General features: G+C 39.6%; 1 protein-coding gene and 1 long non-coding RNA gene across 5 annotated transcripts in view; one reads left to right on the forward strand and one right to left on the reverse strand.

The window, feature by feature from the left end:
* raraa (retinoic acid receptor, alpha a) overlaps positions 1–27,693 on the reverse strand; it is a 397,838-nt gene that overhangs the window by 286,116 nt on the left and 84,029 nt on the right. The window contains exon 2 of one of the 4 annotated variants that reach the window (XM_073071422.1): positions 22,154–22,213. The gene's annotated coding sequence lies outside the window, so the exon portion shown is untranslated. Of the gene's footprint in view, positions 1–11,995; positions 12,016–16,300; positions 16,791–22,153; positions 22,214–27,693 lie in introns of those variants that run through there. The other 3 variants (XM_073071424.1, XM_073071421.1, XM_073071425.1) reach the window with 3 other exon arrangements.
* On the forward strand, positions 21,393–27,041 carry LOC140741335 (uncharacterized). Its single transcript, XR_012102051.1, has 3 exons — positions 21,393–21,495; positions 25,277–25,447; positions 26,926–27,041. It is a non-coding gene; the product is annotated as an uncharacterized lncRNA (long non-coding RNA).

The following is a 27,693-nucleotide window of genomic DNA, read 5'->3' on the forward strand; positions in this document are numbered from 1 at the left end:
AACATTGTTATTATCCTCTGGAGAGCAAGGAACTCTAATATTTTACAATATCATCAGTCTGACTGGATTACTTCTTGCCAAAAAAAAATCACCACTGCAAATAAAATATTCTCTGTAAAGTGATAACTAAGCTACAGGCCCTTGAAACTAGTTATAGTGAGAAAGCCTAAACTAAAATGCTGTTTTGCTATGCAGTCTGACATAAATTATTTTAATCTTCCTCATCCCGCAGCAAGATGAACTGATCAGGTTGAAGGTTGGATTAGAACCCTGCACAATGAGGCATTGGACAACAAATTCAGATAATCCCCGTGTTCAACATGAGCTGGTTAGTGTATTGGGCTAAAACTGTCTCCAGACTACTATAAACACAAGAGATTCTGTAGATGCTGAAAATCTTGACAAACACACTCAAAATGCTTGAGGAACTCAGCAACATCTGTGGAGGGGATTAAACAGTCAACATTTCAGGTTGAGACCCTCCATTCCTTCCACAGTCCACTGTCTTCTCCTATTAGATTCCTTATTTTTTTAGCCCTTTACTGTTTCCACCTATCCCCTCCCAGCTTCTTACTTTATCCCCCAGCCCTTCTCCACTTACCAACCTTCCCCCTCACCTAGTTTCACCTATCCCTGCCAGCTTGTACTCCTTCCCCTCCCTCACACCTACTAAACTTGGCCTCTGTCCTATGCTTTCCAATCCTGATGAAGGATCTCGGCCTGAATGTCAACTGTTTATTTCCCTCCATAGATGCTGCCTGACCTGCCGAGTTCCTCCAATATTTTGCATATGTTGTTCAAAATTTCCAGCATCTGCAGAATCTCCTGTGTTTATCACAAATGTCAGTTCTTTTTTTAAACTTTTCCTAACCAAGAGGAATGGAAAATAATTCTCGTGCTCTACTGCCATCCCTGCTGAGACAGGCTAATTCAGCAGGGGACTGTGGTAATTACTGAAGAATACTGCAACATTTCTACACCATACATCTTTCTCATATTCATCTGAATGCCACTAGCAATGAAAATAATGGACAATAGAATCAGTTTCACTCAGACACTGAATAAAAACCTGTTTTCATGCTGCCTTGAGTCAACACTTTCGTCACCTGATTTATCTCAAAGGGTGGAATGTGTGATGCAGAGAAGAAACTTTCAATTCTGTAGGTGTAAACATTTTCTTGGTGCAGTAACCACAGAAACCTTGCTTCATTACACCCACAACAAAGAAATTTGTTAATTGCCCATGTCAAAGAATGTGCGAGACAGTCAAATTAATTGGGAAGATATTGGGTGATATGCTAAACAAAAAAGCAGGTGAATTAGAGAGGAATTAGAACAATATTCTAGGTTTTGCTATTACCACGCTCAAACAAAATGCATTTGGTTTTCTCATCACGAACAAGAGAAAATCTGCAGATGCCAGAAATCTGAGCAACACTCACAAAATGCTGGAGGAACTCAGAAGGCCAGGCAGCATCTATGGGAAAAAGTACAGTCAACGTTCCGGCCTGAATGCTGCCTAGCTTGCTGAGTTCCTCCAGCATTTTCTGTGTGTTGCTTGGTTTTCTCATTCCAGGTAGTAAAGGCTATTGCCTTAATTTATCTGAAAATCTCTACCAATAGAGAAAAATTCAAAGGCAGGATTTGAATTTGCTTCAAAATCTATTTCCAGAAATTCTGCAAACAATCCAAAATGATTATTTTTTAAAAATAGAGAAAATGTTGATACTCTTCCATACGAAATCCAGCATCAGTTTCAAGGCTGAAAATTACAAACAACAAAAATCAGAAACTATAGGACAGGAAGCACTGTCTAATAAACTAAATATTTCCCTTAATAAAATCTTAATTTGTACATTTCTAGAATGCTTTCCCAGCGAGAGCATTTTCTTCTGCGCAAGATCGAATATAGTGCTTTTCCTGACTTTAGAACATCCCATACAAGAGATGGGATGTTATCATGTTGAAGTTGTGTAAGACATTGGCGAGGCCTAATTTGGAGTACTGTTGGCAGTTTTGGTCATCTACCTACAGGAAAGATGTAAGAAAGATTGAAAGAGTAGAGAAAATTCACAAGGATGTTGCCAGGTCTGGATAACCTGAGTTACAAGGAAAAGTTGAATAGGTTAGGATTTTATTCTTTGGAACATAGAAGATTCAGAGGAGATTTGGAAGAGGTGTACAAAATTATGAGGGTTACAGATAAGGCAAGCAGGCTTTTTTCCCCACTGCGGTTGGGTGGGGCTACAACCAGAAGTCATAGGTTAAGGATGAAAGGTGGGAAGCTTAAGGGAAACATGAGGGGGAACTTCTTCACTCAGAGGGTTGCGGGAGTATGGAATGAGCTGCCAGCACAAGTGGTGCATTCGAGCTCAATTTCAATGCTTTAGAGAAGTTTGAATAGGTACATGGATAGTCAAGATATGGAGGGCTATGGTCCTGGAGCAGGTCGATGGGAGTGGGCAATTTAAAATGGTTTCAGTATGGACTAGATGGGCCAAAGAGCCTGTGTCTGTGCTGTACTTCTCTATGACTATACAGCCAATGAAGTACTTTCAAAGTGCAATACAGGAAAATATTGTCTGAGTAGCAACAACAAATGTCTACATTCAACAAGCCAAATAAGTGGGATTTACAAATGTTCCTGCTCCCTATCCAAGTCAGCATCTGTCACTCTAGTGTCGAAGTTTGCAATCGTCTTGATTTTTATTTGCTGGAACTCCTGCACTACCTTTAAAAATGCCAATTTAAATCTGTTGTGTTGAATGAGTCTAATAAATTTTCTGTAGTTTAGATATCATTCTTGTTGCAAGCTACTTAGATGCTGAACTAAATGCATTCATTAGTGGAGATGTTTGGGTAAGTTTTCTAATTGGGGCAATCAAGCTGTCAATTGGGGAGATGGCCCCAGACAAGTTGCAACATCCAAGTCACTGCCTTAGATGATGTCATTGAAATCAATGCAGACTGGAACCTTTTAATCTCAGGTTCAATACAACACTAAGGAACATGCTTAACCATTTCACTAGTGGAGCAGGTGATAAAATGCAGATTTAAAAACTGGAGATTTTTCACTACTCAATTCCATTCAAGACTGTGACTTGGTCAAAATGCCAACTTGAGAAGATGTGACAATCTCACGTTCTCAAATCTTTGACCCTCACTCATCATGAACATGCTGCAATATGGCAAGGCAGCTATTTGCATGAACAATTAACTGACTCACATGTCTGCTATTCAGGAAATTTCAGCAAAATTTGCTCTTTGATGATCACGAGGACAAGCAAATATTTAGTTTGTGGCTTTCAAACTGGTTTTTAGAAAGATGAATGATCAAAACCCATTTTGGCTGGTGGAAGCAAATACTGGACATGGACATTGCAGTTTTTCAAGAGCTGTGTTTAAGGCGAATAGATCGCTTGAACAAATCTGCAATGCTGAATGACACAACTGGGGAAATCTACACAGCTGTTTCTGAAGTAGTATAAAAAACGTACTGACACAGAGGCAAGTAACACATTACTTGTGAATTTTGATTTTTTTTAAAAAAACTATCAATTAAATTCTCTCATAAACTGTATCACCATGTACACAGGGATGTAGTTGTGCAACTGATTGACCTTCCATCTTGCAAGGTATTTCTGACAAACAAGGGCAGGACCTGAAAATTCTAAATAGCGATTTCCATTCTAGCTTTGAGGAAATAATGCAATATGTTGTGAAATAGCTCATGATACAAAAAATAATAATGCGTGTTCATCATTTCCTACCATTCCTAATCCTGAGCATGGTAGCACGACCATGTCACACCAGATTTCTTTTGTTTGCTTCCTAGAACTGAAAGCCATCAATACTCAATGGTTTAGGAACTGTTCCACACTCTACTCTCAGCCAGAAAAACAGACCAGCCTAGCTAAGCAAAAATGAGACAACGTTCACAAATCTCAGGCTAACCAAAGGCAACAGTAAATAAATAAAAATTACTGAATCAAGTCAAATAGTAATTAATGCTTGTGGAGTTTGCAGTGAGCAAAATGGCTGATGTGCTTACTACCTTAACACTGAATGCATTTCAAAAGTACTTCCACAGTTCTAGAGCATTTGGGACATCTTGAAGACATGAGAGAGGGAAGTCCTTCTCAAGCCTTCCTTTATTTCACAAAGGGCACTCACTGCACTCAAACTAGGTGTACTTCCACTTACTACTAAAAAGTATAACCTTGCAGGGAATTTCTACCAGTAGGTCAAAATAATTAGGATCACCAAACAATGATTGAAAACTGGCTATATTTTCAATTATCTTGTATTCTGCACTGAATATAAAATAGGGTACAGACAAAAGGTTGTTATAAAAAGGCCAAATGTCTTATTGACAACTATCAAGAGCACAATGAAAAGTGAGAAAACATTTCATTGTTACACGTAAGCAAACAAGAGATATTCTTTAGCGTACAACAGTGGTCAACTGTGTCTGGTAATCACAGGTGATAGTCCTCATGTCACAAGATGTTAAACTGAGCTTCCATCAGTGCCCTGACAGAAGCACACAAGGGATGTTACGACAATATTTTGAAGTGCAAGGCTATTATGTCTTATGCCCTGGCTGATACTTACAAGTCAACATCACCAAAACAGATGATGTATGCAAATTAGCTGCTAGGCTTTCCATATCGCAATATTGGCTACACTTCAAACAGAATAAATTAGCTTCAAAGAATTCAAGCACTTCCTGAGGTTGTGAATGGTCCTTCATAAATGCAAGTCTTTCCTCTCTCGAAAAGCATTCAGTGTTCTTCCCTTTTCATAGCTACCAGTTTTATATCAATAAATATTACAACTTCGAGTTTGGTACGAACATTGAATATTCAATTTGTTTTCACCTCACAAGGTAAACCATGGAGATGAACCAGAAACTTAAATGGGTGCACAAATGCATTGTATAGCCATATAAGAGCACTGTCAAAGCTCTGTACATTCAGCCAAGTTTGGTCCTGACCTCAGCAATATCTAGAGATGCACTGGATTTGCTCCAGAAACTAGCGTAAATGCAATACATAAGCTTTTTCAAAAAAAAAACAATTTCTTGGCAGCCCCTTAAGTAACTGCGATAACATGAATACAAAATTCCAATCCTAAATTGATCCCAGGGAGAAGTGGCAACAAGCCAGAGGTAGGCTTCTCACTTCATTTTTTTTTCCAACTTCGGGCTACATTTTCTTTAACACTTCCAAAATTTAGTACATTTATCATCTGAAGACATTTTTTGTGATATTTGATGTGCACTATGAAAACTTTGATGAGGAGAAAGCAAGAGCACAAGCCTCCCTAAAAATCATGTGAGAAACTACGTGTAACTTGAGATTAGGGTGTGTATATACTTAGTTGAGTTTCCAAATTTATTTCTTCTCCATCTGCTTTGTCGACAAGATAATTCACAGTGAACTCTGTCCATCTGCTCTTGAAGACCTCATCTCTGCCTTTCTCACTTCAAGACCCAACCATTCTTTACCAGGGAGGAATAACATTCAGGATGTATGGGTGCTCATAAAAGATTTAGTGGGAGGGCGAAGGGGAAGAGAGGGGGGGAGAGGGGGTGTGTGTGTGTGTGTGCGCGCGCGCGTTTTGTTTACTACAGCCATCCAAACACAATCACACAACCTCCCCCAAACCTCCTAACACATCTCCTAACTTGTAATTCTTCACTCCAATCTTTGACAATGAGTTTGGATGGTGCATTTCAGCTGAGTTTTGATCCTACTTTCTGTAAACAACTTTGCATCAGCTGCCACTGAATAGCAATCATGAATAAAAACCTTATTTTCCTTCTCTCTCTCACCCAGCAACCCGAGTGCTGTCACTTAGTCAGCATATTGGGATTCTCAATGATCAAATGCTGCATTTTTCCTAAGGTTTTGAGACCACCTTTGAATTGTTTCCTCAGTCTAGCTGGTAATGTCTTACTGAGACAGAGCTCAAAACAGAGTGCCTGTTTCAGGACTCCAGTGTCAGACATGTAGCTGACAATGGCCTGCCTGCCTAAAGGAATGTACTTATCTGGGGTTCCCAACCAGGGGTCCATGGCATAAAAAAGGCTGGGCATCCCTGACTTAGGATCTTCATCATGGTGAAGTTGGCCTGGAGAGGATGATGATGGTGGTTCTTTATGCTGCCAGTGGATTAGGTGGGTGTTGCAAAATGCAGTGTTGATAATTATTTCTCCACGTGCTTTGAAATACTAGTACAAGTCTCAGAAGCCTACGGGCAAGATCATCTGCCTGTGCCATCGACCAAACCTAAATTTCCCAAACAATCTCAATCACTTATGAAGTAGTAATTTTGCTGGTTCTGTTTGTTCCTCATACTCTCTGTAGATAAGCATTTCATCCTCAATGCAATCATTTCATTCTTTCTATGTAATATTTAATTATCTCTTCAAAGTATACAGAATCACAGAAAGGTTATGGCTCTGAAGGAGGCCATTACTTCCCAACACCAGATCCATGGCACTGCAGGTCCTGGCTCTTCAACTGCACATCCAAGAACTGTTTGAGTGTGAAGAAAGCTTTTGTCTCTATCTCCTTTTCAAAGAGCAATTTCCAGACATCCTAACAAAAGAGAAGGCTCATCTGACATCTAATCCTACAGCCAATTACTTTACATTTATGCCTTCAGGTTTGTAACGTCTTTGCTAAGGGATACAAGTCCTTCCTATATGGTCCAGCTTGTCCATCTCATTTATGTCTTTCCTTAGAAATATCTGCTGCACAGAAAACATCCCCAGGTTATCCAATCTTTCGTCTCATTGAGAAGTTTTGTAACCCTGGAACATACTCATAAATACTCCTGAATACAATCACATTTTCTGTAATGTACAGTGCTCAAGCCTAGTACTTCATACAATTTTAGCGGCAGCATGACAGCATAGCACTTTATACTGCCAGGGTCAAATTCCCACTGCTGTCTGTAAGGAGTTTGCACAGTCTCCCCATGACTATGTGAGTTCCTCTGGTTTCCTCCCACATCCAAGGTTGTGATAATAGGTAATTTTAACTTTCCACATATTGACTGGGGCTGACGTACTATAAAAGAGCTGGATGAGTTTGTCAAATGTGTTCAGGAAAGTTTCCCTAATCAGTACACAGAGGTCCCAATTAGAGAAACTGAGATACTAGATCTCCTCATAGGGTAGGGGTTCCCAATCTTTTTTTATGCCATGGACCTCTAAAATTAACCAAGAGGTCTATGGACCCCAGGTTGGGAAACCTTGTATCATGGAATTAGATAGGGCAGGTGACAGAGGTTTGTGTAAGGGAACGCTTTGCAGCTAGTGACCATAATGCCAGTAGTTTCAAGATAATTATGGAGAAGAATGGGTCTGGTTCTCAGGTTGAGATTCTAAACCAGAGTAAGGCCAAGTTTGATGGTATCAGAAAGGATCTGGCAATTGAGGATTGGGACCATTTGTTTTCCGACACAGGTGTACTTGGTAAGTGGGAGGCCTTCAAATTTTTGAGACTAGAGTTTATATGTTCCTATCAGAATAAAAGACAAAGATAACAGATTTCTGGAACCTCGGATATTGAGGTCCTGGCTAAGAAAAAAAGCAAGTGCATAGCAGTTATTGGCAGGAAGGAGCAAATGAACTATGAGTGTAAGAAATGCAAGAGAACACTTAAGGAGGAAATCAGGAGGGCTTAAGGAAGTCATGAGGTTACTCTAATAGACAAGGTATAGAAGAATCCCAAGGACTTCTACAAATATGTTAAAAGCTAAAGGATTGTAAAAGACAAAATTTATCTTTCTGGAAGATCAGAGTGGTCAACTATGCATGAAGCTGAAAAAGATGGGAGAGAACTTAAATGAAATTTTTGCATCTGTATTTACTCAGGACATGGACACAGAGCCTATAGAGTGAGGCAAAGCAACAGTAAGGTCATGGGCCAGATACAGATTAAAGTGGAGGTGGTGCTTGCTGTCTTGAGGTAAATTAGAGCTGATAAATCCCCAGGGCCTGACAAGGTATTCCTTCAGACCCTGTGGGAGACTAGTGCAGAAACTGCAGGGGCCCTAGCAGAGATGTTCATAACATCCCTAGCCACGGGTGATGTGTCAGAGGATTGGAGGATAGCGAATGTTGTTTCGTAGTTTAAAAAAGGCTCTAAGAATAAGCCAGGAAATTATAGGCCAGTGAGCCTGAAAAGTAGTGGGTAAATTATTGGAAGATATTCTAAGGGACCAGATAAACAAAGATTTGGAAAGACGGGGACTGATTAGGGATCGTCAACATAGCTTGATGTGTGATAGGTCGTGTCTAACCAATCCCATGGAGTTTTTGAGGAAGTTACCAGGAATGTTGATGAAGGCAAGGCAGTTGATGTTGCCTACATGGACTTTAACAAGGTCCCACACAAGAGGTTGGTGGACAAGGTTTGGTCACTTGGCATTCAAGATGAGGTAGTAAATTGGATAAGACATTGGCTTCATGAGAGAAGCCAGAGAGTGGTAGTTGATGGTTGCCTCTCTGACTGGGGGCTTGAGACTAGTGGTGTGCTGCAGCAATCAGTGATCGTTTTGTTGTTGTTTGTCATCTATACCAAAGATCTGGGTAATAATGTGATGAACTGGATCAGCAAATTTGCAGATGACACCAAGATTGGGGGTGTAGTGGGCAGTGAGGTTGACTATCAAAGCTTGCAGTGAGATCTGGACCAGATGGAAAAATAGGCTAAAAAATGGCAGATGGAACTTAATGCAGACAAGTGCGAGGTGTTGCACTTTAGGAGGACAAACTAGAGTAAGACTTACACAGCGAGTGGTCGGGCACTGAGGAGTGCAATAGAACAGAGTGATCTGGAAATACAGATCCATAATTCCTTGAAAGTGGCATCACAGGTAGACAGGGTCATAACTAAAGCTTTTGGCACATTGGCCTTCATAAATCAAAGTATTAAGCATAGGAGTTGGGATGTTATGTCAAAATTGTGTAAGATTCTGGTGAGGCTTAATTTGCGGTATTCTGTGCAGCTTTGGCCACATACCTACAGGAAAGATGTCAAAAAGATTGAAAGAGTGCAGAGAAAATTTACAAGGATATTGTCAGGACTTGAGGACCTGAGTCATAGGAAAAGGTTGAATAGGTTAGGACTTTAGTCCTAGTCACACCCTACCTCAGTGGAAAAAACCTACTGGCATAACTTTGTATACCCCTATCAAATTTCCTCTTATTCTTCTACGCTCTTGGGAATAGAGGCAATGAATTAAGGTAAAAAGGTGAAGTGTTTAAGGGGAACATAAGGGGGATCCTATTCAGAGGATGGTGAGAGTGTGGAATGAGCTGCCAGCAGATGTGGTGGATGCTGGTTCCATTTTAGCATTAAGGGAAATTTGGACAGGTGCATGGATGGGAGGGATATGGAGGGCTATAATCTGGGTACAGGTCGATGGGACTAGGCAGATCAATAGTTCGGCATGGACTAGATGGGCCAATGGCCCTGTTTCTGCGCTGTTATTTCCTGTGATTTCTATGACTATGACTTCTGTCCCAAAGACGTACAAGTTAGTAAGTTATTTGGTCACTTGGGTGTATTTGGGCTGCACAGGTTCATTGGATCAGAAGGTCCTGTACCCTGCTGTATTCCTAAACAAAAAAAAAATGAAAACACATGGTTCAACAAAGATCGAGCTATCCTATTAGGGCAGAATAGTAGCATAGCAATTAGCACAACACTATTACAGCACCAGCGACCCAGGTTCAATTTCAACACCGTCTGTAAGGAGTTTATATGTACATTCTCCCCGTGACAGCATGGTTTTCTCCGAGTACTCCAATTTCCTCACACATTCCAAAGACATATGGGGTTAGTAGGTTAATTCATCACGAGTGTAATTAGGCAGCACAGGATCATTGTCCGAAAGGGCCTGTTACCGTAATGTATCTCTAGATAAAAATAAATAATATCCCTGCTCTTAAATTCTATGCTGTGACTAATAAAGAAAGACATTGTATTTCTCTTTAGCTACCCACTGGCCTATCCTGTTCCCTTTAAAGATCTGAGGGACACTACCCTTGCAGTATTAAGAAAATAAGCTGGAGGAGCAGAATTAGGCCATTCAGCCCATTGAGCCACCATTCCATCATGGCTGATTTATTATCCTCTCAACCTCATTCTCCTGCCTTCTCCCCGTAACCTGATTAATCAAGAACCTATCAACCTCCACTTTAAATATACCCATGACTTGGCCTCCACAACCGTCTGTGACAATGAATTCCACAGATTCACTAGCCCCTGGCTAGAGAAATTTCTCATCGCTGTTCTGAATGGATGACTCTCTATTCTGAGGCTGTGCCCGCTGGTCCTAGACTCCCCCACTATAGTAAATATCCTCTCCACATCCACTCTATCTAGGCCTTTCAATATTCGTTAAGTTTCAATGAGATCTCCCCCCCCACCTCATTCTTCTAAGCTCCAATGAGTACAGGCCCAGAGCAATCAAGCGTTTTTCATACGTTAACCCTTTCTTCCTAGAATCATTCGTGTGAACCTCCTCTAGACCCTCTTCAATGCCTGCACATTTTTTCTTAGATAAGGGGCCTAAAACTGCTTGGAATACTTCAAAGGTGGTCTAATCAGCCGATATTAAACTCAGCTGAAATAATATACTATCCATTGAAATACATTGAAAAAAAAGTTTTCAACATCAGAATTTTAACCAGGCATGGCACCAAAACACAATTTTACTGCTTCCACATCCCAGTGAGTGTATTAAGTTGCAACTTCAATATTCGGTACCTCAACTATTGTCCATATATTAATATACCTGAACTTTATTATTTTAAATACTATATGAAACACTATTGCAAGAGGAAAAATATGTGCTGAAGCTATTAGGAAAAGAAAGGCCCTAAATTGTTCCTGAGGCTAGTTTATTTTATTTATCAAATATATTGGCCTTTCCATGGATGATCATTCTGCCCAGAGTGTCTTTTTCGTAAATAAAGATGTTGAAAGATAAGGCCTTGTGAATTCTACCAATGAAAAAACCCAAGGGCAGCATTAAAGAGCCATGGGTCAAATGTGGGCTAAAGGGATTAATGTAGACAGATATCATGGTCAGTATCAACCAGGTGGGTCAAAAGGGCCTGTTTCTCTACTGTACAATTTGAAGTTAAAAATTGGCCCGTTAACAGCAATTGTAGCAAATATTGGGTAGCAAGTGGACTCGGGATATCTTTTATTTAATGTCCTTTTTTAAAACCAATGCAGTCTGTAAAATCTACGTTAATCAGGGGAAGTCTTCTGTTTGCTATGAACATAGACAATACCAGCCACTAAACATGCACTAACAAGCAACTGACAAATCAATAACAACTACTTAAATCAAGAATTCTAATGCTTTATGATGTATTATTCCTTAATTTCAAAACATCCAAAAGTTCCAACCTTTGGTAAATAATCTGGCAGCAATTTACTGAATCCATCTTATTTAAACTTTCCAAACATCATTATAGTTCTTATTCTTTTATTTGCCTGTTTTCACTACACCATTTCTGCTCCAATGCCACACAGAAAGTAAAACTATTGCTGCAGGCAGCACATCTTGGCTCCAATCTTAAGTTTTTAAATCAATTTGTGCGATACCCCATTCTCAAATGTACTTGGCAAAACCTATACAAGTGAAAAATATCCACCTTGGAAAAATGCTAAAAACAAGCAATCCTTGCCACACCAGTCAAATCATTTTAAAAGTATTTTTAGGACTTCATTCTTTTACCAAACTTGGATGTGAAAGAAAAAATTACTTCCAAGCATACCTTTCTTTTGAAAGGGGCAAGAGGAGGAGGTGGCCAGTGAGAGTTAACTTAAAAAGTAATTGCATACCCACTCTAAAATCTTCCACAAGTCATTGGTCCCTTTCCCAAAGTCAAAAGAAATAGTCTCCAGAAGGTGCTCACAACCATGTAGAGTGTAGGACAATATGTTGATATCAGACTCACATGTGCACTTCCACCTCAACCACACTCAGTCCAAGGGTCAGCTGCAATCCTGCAACAGATTATGAACAATAGCTCTGAGGACTCTAGTGTGAAACATGCCACAGGGGACAAAACAATTTCACACCCAAACGTTCCATCATTGATTGCAACCGTATACTGATCTCAGAATGACAGAATGGCTCCAGCCCAGGAGGCTACAATTTAGCCGATCTAGTCCATTTCTATCCCATGTTAGAACAATCCAGCCTGTCCGACACCCCGTTTCAATAGCCCTACAAATTCTCTCCTTTCTAATACATGTCAAGCTTCCTTTTGAACACAGTTGAATCTGCTTCTACTCCTCTGGAAAAGCATTCTGGATTCTAATAACCCTCTGGGTGAAATAGGTTTTCCTTGTGCCATTTTTGGTTCTTTTGCCTCTCATCCTCATTCAATGATCTCTCTCAGAGAACATCAAAATAATAAAAGTTGTCGTCCATTAGAATCTTAAAAAATATTAGAATAGAAAATATACAAGAAGTAAGCATTACAAAACATCTCTGGCATGGAAGGGTTAACAGTTTCCACTGAAATCTGCCCTGTTTGAACAGTGAACATGCACTACATTGTCTGAAGCATGGATGAAGTTCTATGTGAATTATAAATGTACCAACACCAGTGATAAATTCACCTTGGCTTGGATCTCTGGGTACAGTTCAAAGCCATTAAAAACAGTAAATACTTTCCTCTCTTAACATTATTCAAACCTGTCCGTCTAAAGACCCAGTCAAATCCAATCCATCAGAGAGCATGTGGTAATCCTTTTGGAATGTAGAAAATTACTTCCAGATGTGGACCCCAGTAATATTTTAAAAAAACATTTGCCCCTTCTTCTAAAAAAATCATAAATTACCCAAACATATCAAAGTTGAGCTTTTTCTTCTTTTGTACTCAAAATCAGTCATAACCATCTGCAAAGTTGTCTGCTGAACCCAAGAGAATTGATGTTTGTGTTAGAAAAAGCTGGCACTTGGTAATCTGAGTTTAATAGAATATACTGTCAACTTTCTGGTTAGAGCATTGGATTCATGCTCCATCACTTGTTTGGGGGGTGGGGGAAGCAGTGTTGTCAGACATGAGTGAGAGAGAGCGAGGGGGAGAGGGAGGGAACGAGGGGAGGGTGAGGGCGTGAGAAGGTGGTGAGAGGCTTGAGAAGGGGAAGAGGGGTAGAGGGGAAGGAAGGACAGGGGAGGGGAAAAGGGAGGAGGTGGTGGGGAAGGGGTAGGGGAGGGGAAAGAGGGAGGGAAGCAGACACATAGATGAGAGAAAGACGAGGGAGAGAGAGAGACAGACACAGAAACAGAAAGACAAAGACAGAGTGAGACAGAGATAGAGAGAGAAGTAGAGAGAGAGACAAGGAGAGACAGACGGAGAGACAGTTAGATAGATATAAACATTAAACCTGGAATTCTGGCAGATTTAAGTTGGCTATGAAACATTGTGAACAATGACTTCACATCCCATTTTTATAGGGAGTGCACAAATTAGCCACTTGGATTTACAGGAGAAGGTGGCTGGCTGGTTTGTCATTTTATTTGGGCTCCAACATGCATCCTGGCTGAAATTATGACCCTAAAATAAGGTTGAATTGCATTTTGATATTAGAACATAACTAAAATATTATGAAATGCAATCCCAAAAATACATTAACTGATCAAGAACAGAAACTAAAGCAAATACCACAATGAGTTACTTCGGATTTCAGTTTTCGCAGATGGCCAACTGTAGCATAGCTACAAATGAGCCTGGGTTCATGGTTCTGTGCTCTAGAATGCACAATGCAAGTATGTATAATACACCAGGACTGACACTGGGGCAATCCCAAATTTGTAAATGGCTTGAATCATGTAATCCAATTCTAATGCAACAGAAGAGATTGCAAATGCTTGGTTCCTAGGCAATGTAACCAGGAGATAAATTTCAAACAAACAAGTTCAGAACAGTAAACAGTATTTCATTGGGTCATGTTGAGGACTGCATAACTGGTGTTGGAAGATTGGGATTAGTTGATCCATAACAGGAATTCTGGCAGTTATGTCACATCCAAGGCACAAATGGCAATTACAAATTAGTAAATGGTCATGAATACTACATCATTATTCCTTATTTTATGCCAAAAAACAACACATTTTACATCATATTATACACTGATGATAAACCTCATTCAGATGCTGGCTCGTTAGCAGGACTTGGAGCTGTAATTATCTGACAGTTCTTACTGAACCAGTAAATCATGGCCAGAATAGGTTGAGTGGTCCTCGGTGAACACCCACACACCTAAATTCTCCCTGACCAGGTCTCACCTATCACCTGCCAGCTTGTACTTCTTCCCTTCCCCTCCCTTCTTATTCTGGTTTCTGCCTTCTTCCTTTCCAGTCCTCATGAAGGGTCTCAGCCCAAAACATGGACTGTTTATTCCCTTCCTTAGATGCTGCCTGGCTTGCTGAGTTCCTCCAGCATTTAGTGTGTGTTGCAAGGAATTATGAAGCTTATTTCTGAAAATTATTTTCTCCAAGAACGTTGAGGCCATCCTTTTTGCCTCACCACAGAGCAGTATATTCATTATACATTTTCCCCACTGCTTTATTGCTCCGATTCCTCCTCTGTGTTCCTGAAATTGATGAATTTCACAGGTGACAATCCCCCTATAATGCCTAATTGCTGGACTATTCTTTATTTGCAAGTCCACTGAGTAAACTAATCATCAAAATGTTTGATCACAAAGAAACCATCAAGTCCAACACTTGGTCTCACCTAAAGTCCACTTATGCACATTTTTATTGGAAGTGATCTACTGTATAACAAATAATATGACAGATTTATCTCCTAGTTCTAAATTATCTCTTCCAACTGAGAACAAATAAGTGAGCAGACCAAACATCAAATGTACAACTCTTCTGGCTATAATCTTATCTTACTGTGCAAATAACAAGAGATCACTAATTCTGTAGGAGTGCACTGCTTTGAACAAGACAATATAACCAATGTGAAAGAATCACTACAGAATTTTTTTTTGATAATTGAAAAATTGGTACAATACCTCATTCTTTCAATATATTAAATAAATCTAAGATTAGTATTTTTATGGTATGCTTCAGAAGCACAAGGCATTCCAAAGTCTTCAGCCAGACTGCTTCTGAAATGCTGCCATTGTTGTCATGTAGGAAGTATTATAGCCAACTTGCGCACAGCAAGCTCCCACTGATTGCCAGTGACAATGACCCAGATAAGTGATGTTGATCAATATTGGTCTGGATACTGGGAATGATGCCCCTACTCGCCAAAGCATGCACTTTAATGTTCATCTTTAACATCTCTAAAAGTGCAGCCAGTCTGCACTGGAGAGAGTAGGTGTTTGTGCTTGAGCCTCCAACAGATTACGCACAGATCACCCCTCACTTTTCCTATATTATTCAGTGGAGTAACAGCCAAAGGACAGGCCTGAAAATCAAGCATCAAGCCTGATCACAAGAAAACTGTTCTCCACTGTCTCTTCCTGCCATTGAGTCCCAACAAATCCCAGTTTCCCAGCTTCTAATTTACACTTATTTTACATGTAATTATATCTAAATACACAGGAACAAGGGAACAAATATATGGGACAAGACCACTGTTAACCATTAGTGCAGCGACACCCCCCCCCCCAGAAAATTCAATGTGAAAGCAGCTTAAATGGATCCATTTGTAACTATCCCAGGCACAGCAGTCTGATGAATCCTTTATTATGCATACCTCATAATTCAATCAAATAATATATTCATTTATCAAACTTTTCTTCTCCCCTCCACCACGCGAATACTCAACAAATATTCCTTTTACTTTGAAAATGGAACGCACATGTTGGACATTTGGGAATTGTACAATTAGAAGAGAGTTGCAGCGCTACAACTCTCTTCTGTCTCCCTCTCTCCCTCCCAACCCCCCCCCCCCCCACCCTTCATTTGTATTTGGCACAGCAGTTGGAAAAATATCAGTAAACTCTTCGTCTTCTGACAGACTGGGGCCAAGAACCAGGCTTCAGACACAGCTCCGATTCCCACAGGCGGACAGACTGATCGAAAACAGAACAGTCTCGGCACTACCAGACTTGAAGCAGGGCCAGTGAGTAAACATGCAGCCTCGAAACACAAGTTATCCACATCTCGCTTCTCGGTAACGTCACCACCTACCCTCGTCCCCAACCCCCTCACTGCCCCCCTCACACACACACACACACACAGAGGAGTATTCACAGGAAGGAAACCATAAACCAAAGTTTGCACCAACCTTGTGCCTGGAATCCTAACAATACAGTGGTATCAAATCCATTGAGCAGAGAGCAGGGTTTTGAGGAGGGGAAGGCAGGTTACCGTGTAAACTTTAGGAACAGGAAAAACAAAACTGTAACACGAGAACTCTGTCGATGTCATCAGCCAGTAAGCCAGTTGGAACGCTCTGGCCGTAGACTCCCAGCAAACCAGTCCCTTCACCCACCTGTCGAGCGGTGCTAGGATTTGCGAGCTTCTGTGATTTCCTGTCTGTCCCGCTGGCATTACAGTCTGCGCACTAGCACAAGGATTACAGGGTGTTACGGTGCATCAGCAACGTTGTGAAACACGAGAGATACCGATCAGCACGGGTGTGGGGGGGGGGGAGAGAAACACTCGATTACTTTGGGGGACTTAACCTGTCAGTTGCTGAGCCGCATAAAACACAGAGATTGAGAGGTCCCGGCTCTAAAGCGAGACAGCGATTCTCTGAGAAGTCAGTTTGTGGAGGGAGCAGGGGTGCTCTCAACAGGAAGTGTTAGCTCGAGTGCAAGGCGAGGGGAGGGCCGTACACGCCGAGGTGTGATACAGCCCACAGTGGAATAGCTTCCCGACGCGGAGGGTGACCGCCTCTGCATTTGGAGCAACCGTATTCCCCATAGAAAGAAGATTTCTAAAGGAAGACGAAAGTTCAGAGGAACAGTTTTTCAATCGGGCTCGCTTCAGATTCCTGTAATTTCAAACACTGACTCGGAAGGTTCATAGCGGGAATGGGCATTTTAACAAACATCGGCCAAGCAGAGAGAATACCGCTTCAAGCGCCAGATTAAAAGTGATGAAAACACAGCCACCTAAACTGCTCCTTTACATGCCCTGAAGATCAGCCTTTTTATTTCAGCATCCAGAGGAAATCACACTTTGAACAAATCGCTTTTCTCAATTAGTTTCGCTCAACCTAATAGACATTCAAATTTCCCGTTTACCCAGCATTAACTTTCCATTTGAGACTAAACATTTGAACTTCAGAACATAGGAACAGATCCTTCGGCCCACGATGTCTATACCGAACACGATACCAAATTAAAATAAATCTCTTCTGCCCATACATGATCCAAATCCTTCCATTCCGTGCATATTCATGTATCTACGGAAATACAGCCACTGTAAATTACTCCTTTCTCAAGTTTACATTTAATTCCCCTTTGCAAGCTATGATTGCTTTCACTACCCCTTTTAAGAAGTGTATTCCTGGTTTTAACAACTCATTGCCATGGCATAATCAATAGTTCCCATATCTGGAATCTAGATTCTCTTTTTACAAATTCTTTTCCAGTGGAAACAGATTCTCCCTATTGACTACTAAAGGTTCTCAGAAGGATATGATCGCACTGGCGAGTATGCAGAGAAAAGTCACCTGAATGTTGCCTAGATTGGAGGATTTTAGCTATGGGGAGAGATTGGATAGGCTGGGTTTATTTTCCCTGGAGGAAGGAAGCTGAATAAACTAGGCATAGATAAGGTAGATAGTCAATATCTATATCTTATCAAAAACAAGAGTGCACAGGATTAAGATGAGAGGAAGGAGTTTTAAAGGAGATGCTAATTTTCTTTTTACTCAGAAAGTGATTGATATCTGGAATGTGCTGCTAGAGGTGGTGGTGGAATCAAATATAATTACCATGTTTGAGATGCTTATACATTGGCAAGTCAAAGGAGGATGCAGTCCTAATGTGGGCAAAAAGGGCAGCATGAACTTGAATGGCCAAAGGCACGTTTCTGTGCTGTATGACTCCATGAAATTAATATATCCAATATATAGTTATTCAGTCCAATTTTATCTTAGAATACATGCAAATGGAGACATAATTATCAGATTCTAAACCTACCAGTTCAGTTGTACAGAGTCCATCATTTAAATCCTTTCTGACACAAATGAACTGCACTACACATAAACTGGTCAAAATTTAAACCCGTAGTTCGTATGCCTTATAAAAGTGCCTTCATTTCATTACCTAACACATAAAAAATTTAACAAAGTGAAATTTTTGAAATATTTTATTGCTGATTGCAAAGATAAGGACTTCAGAGGATTTTAACGTCCCACTATTTTTAGAGTGGAATAACAAACTATAATCCTGCTTGAAGTCTTGGTGAAGGGTGCTCATGTGGTTCCAACTGATCCAAGTATGCAGTGCTTGGCAGCTGTAATATGGCATTACACTCCAGCATGACCTGTCCCGGGATCTGACTCTGAAATCTAAAAGCAGCTGCTATCACCTGTGCACCATTAATTATAACAGCACATGTTATGCTCCAAAAGATTTACCCCAACCAGTTCAACTTCCATTACATACTAATAGTATGGCACCCCCAGCACCAACAATGCAATGTGATATAAAGTTAAGCATTCTGTTTCAGTTGCCATATGAATTACAGATTTTCTTGAGCCTGACAGGACAGCAGTTGTTGCAAAACCCTTCCCAAGAGCAAGGAATGATGGCAGACTGGCTTCTCTGGAACCCAATCTCAAAGTACCTGTAGACTCCATTTCAATTTACTCTAATGCATTCTGGTGAAATGGCCCAAACATGAAATTTCAACCTATTTTTGGGTATAATACAGCAAGCACAGCTAACTCTATGCAGTCTTACAAAAGTAAATATACAGAACTGCTATTTTATTCAAGTGGTATTTATGAGAATATGAGCAAAATGTTGTCTTTTAACCATGTGGTTATTGTCTGGAATACATAATACCACACTAAAAGGTGGTGTCAAAGGTTTTTGAAAGGGAATCGAATGAGCTACAAGAAAGTGTGGACTCCTCTACATGTTGGAAACATGAATGGCCTCTTCCTTTGCCAAAATAATTGTGTGATGCACAGCTCTTTCACTATTGTTTGAGATACTTTTATAAAAAATATAAATGGATAAAAAACATCTTAGATATTTTGTAATAAGTTTGCTGATCACTATATTGTGCCCATCCACACACTTGATGGAATATATCCATGTTTGACCTGTAGATGAGATTCCTTAGTGATGCTTTCTATGGCCAACTGTGTTCATAGAGAATCGCTACTAGGCCTCCTTGGGACAACAATCCAGCAAGAATCAGAATATTAAGAGAAGAACAATAATTACACCCTCCTGAGCTCAACAACCTCAAAAGCTTGTTGCTCTGCACATCAGACACCCAGAATGAACATCTATTTTGTAATATGAACAGAAAATGGAATTCAAATCACATTTTCCTGGGATCTCTGTGGGCAGGACTAATCAGTTTAAGGGTGGGTGGTAACTTCCAGTTCAGAAGCTTTCTAGAGGTATATTCAGCAACAATTTTCATTTTTGTACCAAAGTGCTTAATGCTAACTTTGGCAAAATATCAACTGGGGCCTGGGGCCTTTAATAATTTTTAAAAAGCAAGGCACTGAGCTACAATATTTTCTTTAGATACTTGTTTCTTTGTTTGGAGAGGAAACAGTTTTACAATATAACATAACACAAACAATGATTTCCTGAAAAGATCTTTAACTTTGTTCTTATATATACATTCTGCAATATTTTAATCTTTGACTTGACACTGTTCCTTTGACAATGCCATAACATCAAATACAGACATCTTTTGCTTTTAAAATATGTAAATACAATTGCTAATCTGAACTGGTTGGAGCTGAAGATGACATGGACCCAGCAATTCATCAATCGCTACTCCAAGAGAAGTAACAGCAACCATTGAATTTTTAAGTTGAAAGAAGAAATGTTATTTAATTACAGCATCACAACTTAAAATTAGCAACATAAACTGAATCAGAAAGCTGCAGTTGATAAGGAAGAATTGCCTAGTATCATAGCATTGGAATGAATGGCATGCACTTTGTTCCATCTCTGTTATAAGATTCTCTTCTCCTAGGACCGTCACCTTGTCATAGTTGAGAGGCTTGTGAGTTCCTGAGATCCTGAGAACTAAGCTGTCTGGAGTTTAGCTAACTTGCTCTTAGTAGGGCCACCCATGGCAGTAACGAGATCTAAGAGCAACCCAACCAAGACCTCAATGGAGGAACTGGCACAAGATGATGATACATCAATCCAGCAGTGAAGGGTCCCCAGTCATTTTGCATTCCATACCACTGGACACTGACATGGATCTGTCAAATCAGCCTCCCCACATTAAACAAAGCCGTGCACAGGCGTTCTCCACCTTACACCAGACTGTGCATTCTGGATTGGCCTCTACAGCCACCTAAGGATCCACTAATAGGCAACCCCTTAGGTGAACATTTTACTTGACTCGAGTGATTGCACTACTACTAAAAGGTTCAATTCCGTTGTTGATTTTACATTTCAGCACATGAACTTGAAGAGCAGTATTTGTTTTACTGACCAACCAGTCTTCAAAGCAGCCAGTCCATTCTGTTAAAGAGTCTGCTCTTTCAAAGGTAACAGCCATCATTGTTCAAAGTTGTTTAACATTTTACTTGGTCCACTTATAAACTTTTCAAGCTGTGCTGAAACACTGCTCTTTCAATGATAACAGCCCAGAAGGAAGTTATTTGCCCCATCATACTTGTATGATGCTCTGAAAGAATTATGCACAGTGTATGTAATTCCTTTGTCCTTCAAAACTTTTAATTTTTTGTTTGTTGTCATTTATCCATAAATCTTTTGAAAGCTATTTTACTACAAAGGTTCTTGCACATCCAAACAAGCAGCTGCACAAAAAAATACTAATCCTTTCCTACTTGAGCTAATTTTAAACTATAGATTCCTATTAGTGCTGGCCACTCAAAGTTTAGTTTTAAGCAAAATTCCTCTATTTCCCATTCCCTGGCCTGATTAGGACAGAATATTCATGTTTCTAATCTTTTCTCAACAAGCTTCTCATCGTTTGTACCATTTAATAAATCTCTGCCTGTCCTTCCTAAATAGGGCATCCTGACGCAATATATGCTAATATTTATACTTTAGTATCATTCTTCTATTGTATTACCCTTTCTCATCCTGCTTCTGCAGCATTTATATTGTGTGTTAATATGATCAGCTTCGACCACTCTATGTGCGATTCTAATGTTTGGAAATAAGTTCCCTTTTATTTTTGATTCACTAAGCAGGTGAACACATTTCAGTCTTTGGTAACCTTTGCCAAACAATGCCAACTGATGCAAAATACAGCTAATGGAAAACAAAGTAACAAAAGCCCAGTCCCACACAGGTAAGTCTCTTAAGGACTGTCCCACAATTCATTCCTTAACCCACCATCCACCCATCTCAACTATTTCAGGCTTTGTTTTAATAATGCCTACAGAATCAAATCAGTCTGCTTATACTCTAACAAACTTTTATCAAGCTTGCTTCCATAACCTATCTATTTTAGTTCCCTCAGGTATAGATCAAGTCTCATTTTGAATGTGCTATCATCTCTTGCACCTACTCCACATGGCAGCAATTTCTTCATTCCCACCATTGAACTTACTGGTGTCCTGCAATGGGACACTTTTGACCTCAGTTTCCCATTTCCATCTTACTCTCAGATTTAGAAAGCTGGCAATAAAGCCAATAAAAAAGGAATCCTGGGAACTATCCATCTGACAGTCAACCTGCTTCCATCGCCTTTCTGCCCCTGGTGAATGTGAAAATTGCCCACAAACTGTTCAGACCACAACATCCTCCCACCAGAGGAAGTATCACGATGGCTCACAACAATTAAAAACTAATTGAATGAAGATGTGCACTCAGAATTCTGACTAAGGAAAGAAAATATTTTCAGTTTCCCTCATCAATAATAAAACGTCAGTTCCATCCCCACCTGAAAATTTAGTTCCATGTCTCTTGATTTGTTTTATAAGAAAATGAAGAATAGACAAACTTACCATGTAACTGAAAGATTTATTGCATTTCCAGGAGTTCCAACACTAAAGCAAACAGGAGTCCTGTAAATATAAAAATGGCAGTTAGTGACATATTATTTTCTAAGATTTCAACTACTTCTCTAACCAAAAAGCTAGTAGCTATATTGAGATATTTTAATTACCTATATATAGATAGGTATGCAACATTCCTCAGTAAACCATTATTCTACAGCGTTCCATAGAGATTGATCAGTTGTATGCATGTGAGCTAAGCAGTCCATGTAGATTTGTGAGTATATTCATTGGGAGCCTGGACTATACAAACAGAAGAACTTGGTTTTAATACTTAGCATGTGCTGATTTTGGAAAATGTAGCCGAATAAACCATAGGATTGCTATTTTTGGCTTTAACATTTTCAGTTTAGAGAGATGAAAACTAGCTGGGATTGCCATTCTGGTTGCTGTTCAACAGCATCTAGAACACATGTATTGTTTTAAACAGCGGAACCAGACATTGTTGAGTTGTGTCCCAACAATAAATGGATTCCTGATAACTGGAAGCATCTTGCATGGTTGCTTTGATAACATTGTGGTGCAATAACTGCCATCCAAATAACTCATAAAAGTTCATATTTATAAGGCATGAAAGAAGAAAACTAGTAAGATAAAAAAATCTAAGATATGCACATTAGATATGACCCCTGTAATGGTGATTCGAGAGAGGTATGATGACCCAGATCCACTGATTCTAAAAGTAACTGAGAAGTGAAATGAGAACATCCCAAATAATGTTTGACAGTTAAGGTGAGTCACCTCAAGCTGCACTTGGCGGACAACGTAACAGAATGAACCAGGAGTATAAAACATCTTGTTAACCAAGTAAAACAGAAGTATGCCTGCAATTGCTGCAATAATTTAAGAGCATGGCTGCACTGAAATTTTAACATTTCATAGTAAAACTTCCCTCAACAAAGTGAGCATACATTTTTATAGTACCTCTGTATACTTAGATGCACTGGTAATTCAAAAAGGAAAATCAAACATTTGCCCTTTTCTTTTCAAGAAGAATTTCAGGCTTAGATCAAACCTAACTGGTAAGTGGTAACCTAATTCACAGTGAACAACCTCATAACTCCCTCCCGATGCCTTGGCCTGATGCATGAAGAATACCCGGTAAAAAAAAGTTATATGAAATTCATCAAAAAGGAACATACGATATTTACTAGTCCAGGCCACAACCTCAAGCTGACTCCTCATTTCTTGTTCTCTTCCAAGTCACTAATCTAATCAACATATTTGTAAAGCCTGTATATATGGGCATTCATAGCATTGAAGAGATGGCTTCAGGATTCTATCCTCACTCTCTCCCACCCCTGAACAAAGCTATCCAGGAAACCTGAATGTACAATCTGGCATACCCAGGCACAGTGGGTAGCACAGTAGCACAGCAGTTAGCGCATTGCTTTACAGTACCACCTGTAAGATCGGGGTTCGATTCCCACCGCTGTCTGTAAGGAGTTTGTACATTCTCCTCATGACTGTGTGGTTTTCCTCCAGGTGCTCTGGTGTCCTCCCACATTCCAAAGCTGTACAGTTAGGAATAGTTGCTATGCTGTACAGTTAAGGTATGCTATGCTATGTTGGCACTGGAAGCATGGCAACACTTGTGGCCTGCTCAGCACAATCCTCAGTGATTTGCTTTGATGCAAACAATGCACTTCACTGTATATTTCAATTTACATGTGCCAAGTAAAGCTAATCACTGGAGAAATTTCTGGTCATTCCAACCAATTCCCACCAAAATTACAGTAAAAGAAAACAACACAATGCCAAGCAATTTTGGTTCAATTCTGAATGTCAATTAACTAATTATTCACACACTGATTATCCCATGAGTCCAAGTTATTTTTAGTACCCTCATAGTACCTGAAAGGCTTAATGTATGAGGAGCTTTTGATAGCTCTGGGTCTATACTCGGAGTTTACAGAATTGGGGGGAGAGGGAATTCTAACTGAAGCCTATCAAATATTGAAAGGCCTAGATAGAGTGGACGTGGACAGGATGCTTCCTCTAGTGAGGGAATCCAGGACCAAAGGGCACAGGCTTAGAATAGAAGGAAAGATGAGGAGGAATTTCTTTAGCCAGAGAGTGGTGAATCTATGGTATTCATTGCCACAGATGGCTGTGGAAGGCAAGTTATTGAGTATATTTAAAGGAGAGGTTGATTGGTTCTTGATTAGTAAGGGCATTAAAGGTTACAGGGAGAAGGTAGATTAATGCGTTTGAAAGGGATAATGAATCCACCATGATGGATTGGCAGAACAGATTCGATGGACTGAATGGTCTAATTTGCTCCTATGTCTTATGATCTCTTTTTTATTATTGTTAATTAATTAATTGACTAGTGGAGAGAGGGTGTGTGTAATAACTTAGAATTACCACATGTGCAATAAATTAAATAGTAGGTTTTTTTTGCAAAGTTCACTAAGAAAGTGTGGGCATAAAACCACATTCCTTTACTCCAAGGCATGGAATGCTGGAACTTGTAGCTGCCATCTCTTTATTTTGTTTATATTTTGGTCTTCCGGACCATTGGCTGGCAGAGAAATTGCTTCCAACTTCCAAGTCCTGCCAAGAGTGCTCTTCAGCCAGTGGTTAGGAAATTCAGACATTAGGATGACTATCCTCTTGTTAACCTTTGCTCCCTGTGACAAAGTACTTGTCTTATATTTGGTACTCAAATTGGTGCATGAACTACAAGACTGAGTTCAATTCAGTGCAACACAGTCCACTCTTTCATTTTTTCTTTAATTAAGCTTCCTGCATATACCCTTAGGTCTCTGAGAGGCATTCTCCTTCTCAAATCAGAAGCTGGTCATTTTTCCAGAACATAAACTCAAAATGTAGAACTGACACAGCAGTGCAAAACGGAAGGAGTGCTGAGTACCTGCTTGGCTATTCAGCAGAATTAAAACAAAAGCTTTCAGGGCACTTCCTTTTGAAGAGGTTCATAGAGGTTCTTCTCAGCTCCTCAACTAATACCATTAGGAATTTCAGGCCACATAAGAGGCATTTAGAATGACAGAAACTGTGATCAACAAGCATGCATTTACACTCATCCAATTTATTCTCTCCACATTCTAGCACTCACCTACACACAATGGCCAATTAACCTTCACACCACACATCTTGTCCAGATGACAGAAGACAGATGTGCAGGAGAACATACAAACTCCACAGAGACAGCACTGGGCGCCAGGATTCAACATGGGTCGCTGGAGCTGTGGCTCTGCTAATAGTGCCGCTGTTCCTGAGGTAGGTCGGTCACAAACTTCTTTCCTGAGTTTGTGATGATTAATTGTACTGCATCATACAGACCACAAGTCTCGACCCATTATTACAAAATACATTGCAGGGATCTTGGATTGGTCACATCTCAATATTCAAACACACAGATATAACTTAGATTCATTAAGAATAAGTACCTTAAGCAGAAAAAGAATTCCAAGAAAAAAGAGTAAACAATGGAAGTTATTTCCAGTATCTTGCTCAATACCCCTTTCAATTAATATTCCTAAAATTAGACTGAATGATCATTAGTACTTTTCACAGTGAAATATCCTGTACATAAATTGTTATGTTTCCAACGTTACCTTATCAAGTACGTTTCATCATTTCAAAGGGATGACGAAGGTGCAATATGAATGCAAGTCTTTTGTTTCTTAATAATCTGTGAACTGGATAACTGGTCATTTCAATCCAATACACCAAGGATTACTTCATCAAGCTATCTTCACATTCTATTTACTGCACCTAGCCCGTTAGCTCTCAACTAGTTTCTCAGGTGTGATTGAATTGGCATTTACATAAATCCTATTTGTTTAGTTTCATATTTGAACCACAGCAAAACACCATGAAATTATTTTCTGTTGCCAACACTATCCCAATATTTTTATAATAAAATTAATGCCAACTTTATTAAATAGAACCAGGAAATCCTGGAAACATTCAGTAGGTCAGGATGCATCTGAGGAAAGAAAACAGATTTAGCAGTTTAGGACAAGGCATTCTGGTAAAAGATCATTGTCCTGAAATGCTAGCTCAGTTTTTCTCTCTCCCCAGATGAAAGTACAGTGACAGAGTGACAGGATTACTGCAACACTGATCCAGAGGGCTGGGGTAATGATCCAAAGGCAAGTTCAAATCCTACCATGACAGCAGAAGAATTGGAAATCAGTTAATTAAATAAATCTGAAATGAAAGAGCAAATTTGAAACCATTAGATTGACATATAAACCATCTGGCTCACTCATGTCTTTCAGGGAAAGAAATCCACTGTCCTTACTCAGTCTGGCTTATGTGACTGAAGACAAACAGCAATGTGAATAACTCTAAATGGTCTCATGAAATGGCTTGGGAAGCCACTCAGTTCAACAAATTAGGGATGAATAATAAATACAAGCCCACATTCTCCGAATGAGTATAAAAAAAACTGGCTAAGCTGCTAAACATTTCCACTTTTTCAGATTTTAAATTCAGATTTTCAGCATCTGTGGTACTTCTATTTTTATTCATTTAACTTATCTGTGATTCTAGAAAGTGATCCTACTCGAGTCATGTGCTCTGTTTCTTGCCACTCGCCAATGTTTAAACAGAATAAAGTTTGCTTGATATTTTCTAATCAAGAGGTCATACATCTGACCAGTTCCTTCATCTCTCTGATTCCAAGCTTGAGGAATGAATGCAAATTGCTTAAAATAATTCACTTATCAATTCCCTTTCCTTCACATCAGGAAGCAATTGGCCACTGACTGATGTCAGTCATTGCCAGCCTTGCCAAGATCAGAAACAGTATGGAGAAGTGCACATCCTGAACTTGGACGAAACCCACTGATGGTATGGCTCATTTTTATCCTACATTGTTTCATCATTCAACAGTGAAAGGCATTAAATTTAGCATGTCCTTCAAGAAGAGCAAAGGAATTTCAGTCTACCCTTTTCCTTAATCCACCATTATCTTGTCAAGGGTACCAACCCAACTGGTTTATATTTGAAACTAATTCATTTAGTTTAGTATTTGGCTATCAAGAAAGTATTCTATTTTATACTACAAGCAAAAGAGCTTCTCAGTTTCACCTCTTGATAGAAAAGAAAGTGTGCAGAGAAGTAGGTATTAGATTGAAACAAATTTGATGAAAGCAGTGTAAACTGACTACAATTTCCCCCCTGGAATTAACAGATGATTACAACAATGAATAGTAGCATTAGAGATTTAATACAGAACCATTGCTCTCCCCATCCCTTTGTATTAATTTTTAAAAATAAATGATAAAAAAAATAAGTTGCCCCCTCTTTCAAGTGTGGCTGAACTCCAAGGATGTATTAACCATTGGTGTGAGTTTCCACCAATTGCACTAGCTTGCAGGCATTCAGCAAAGTTCTAAAAAGCAAGCTGCTTCTTTGGATAAGAAGGCACAAAGTGACATGTTTTAAATTCCTTTGAAAGTAACTTAAAAATGTTTATATAGCTTTTATTAATAATGTTCATAGTAATAATCTGC

The sequence above is a fragment of the Hemitrygon akajei genome, chromosome 18 (assembly GCF_048418815.1).
Source record: "Hemitrygon akajei chromosome 18, sHemAka1.3, whole genome shotgun sequence".
Taxonomy (NCBI): Eukaryota; Metazoa; Chordata; class Chondrichthyes; order Myliobatiformes; family Dasyatidae; genus Hemitrygon; species Hemitrygon akajei.